This window comes from Penaeus monodon, chromosome 22 (genome assembly GCF_015228065.2).
Source record: "Penaeus monodon isolate SGIC_2016 chromosome 22, NSTDA_Pmon_1, whole genome shotgun sequence".
Lineage (NCBI taxonomy): Eukaryota > Metazoa > Arthropoda > Malacostraca > Decapoda > Penaeidae > Penaeus > Penaeus monodon.
In genome coordinates, this window is record NC_051407.1 from 25,329,174 (window position 1) to 25,329,571 (window position 398).

A 398-nucleotide genomic window follows, 5' to 3' on the forward strand; every position below is an offset into this window, starting at 1 on the left:
GGGCCAGCCACCCACACGCTTTATCTCACAATTCTCTTCCACACAACTCCATTCCTGCGTCCGCCGTAATATGTGTTGCAAAACATCATTCTTTAACACTCATTCCCCCTTTCCTTGCAAAACACACTCCACACCCTCGTTTTCCCCCACAACGCACCTGGGTGGGCCTCTTCCTCTCGCAAATCTCTTTTATTTTCCATCACATCTAAAAGTGCTATCTTTAAATGCGTCTGTACCTTTATTTTCAATAACTTTTGATCTTTTTTTCTTTTCTTTTTGAGCAACTTAGATTTACTTCAAATTCAAATGATTAAAATTTGAATTTACAAAAGGACATGTGATACTGACATACATACTGTTTGATAAAGACGTACATCAAACAAAAATTTTAGTTTATT